The sequence below is a fragment of the Eimeria tenella genome, genomic scaffold (genome assembly GCF_000499545.2).
Source record: "Eimeria tenella Houghton genomic scaffold, Eth_scaff1822, whole genome shotgun sequence".
Classification (NCBI taxonomy): Eukaryota; Apicomplexa; class Conoidasida; order Eucoccidiorida; family Eimeriidae; genus Eimeria; species Eimeria tenella.
The window spans coordinates 1-438 of NW_013541656.1; positions in this window are offsets into that span (position 1 = coordinate 1).

Genomic DNA, 438 nt, shown 5'->3' on the forward strand with positions numbered 1-438 from the left:
GGCCCGCTGAAGTTGCAGCAGCAGCAGCAGCAGCTGCTGCTGCTGCTGCTGCGCTGCTGCTGGAAGCACCTGCAGCAGCAGCACGCGGAGTTGGAGAGATGCCGCTGCTGCAGGCTGCTGCTGGCTCACACAGCAACGCGCCGCAGCCGCCCAGAGGCGCTGCTGCTGCTGCTGCAGCATCAGCAGCAGCAGCAGCAGGGGCCACGCCGAGCTGCTGCAAAGCCCCCAGCATCTGGTGGTGCTGATTGGCAAACGCCAGCAGCAGCTGCTGCCGCTGCAACATCAGCTGCTGCTGCTGCTGCAGAGGATCCGCCTGCGCTGCTGCAGCTGCTGCAGCTGCTGCTGCTGGCTGCTGCGGCAGCTGCGGGATCCTCGGACTCAGGCCCAGAGTCAGGGCCGGGAAAGGAGTTGCTGCTGCTGCTGCTATGGCAGCAGCAG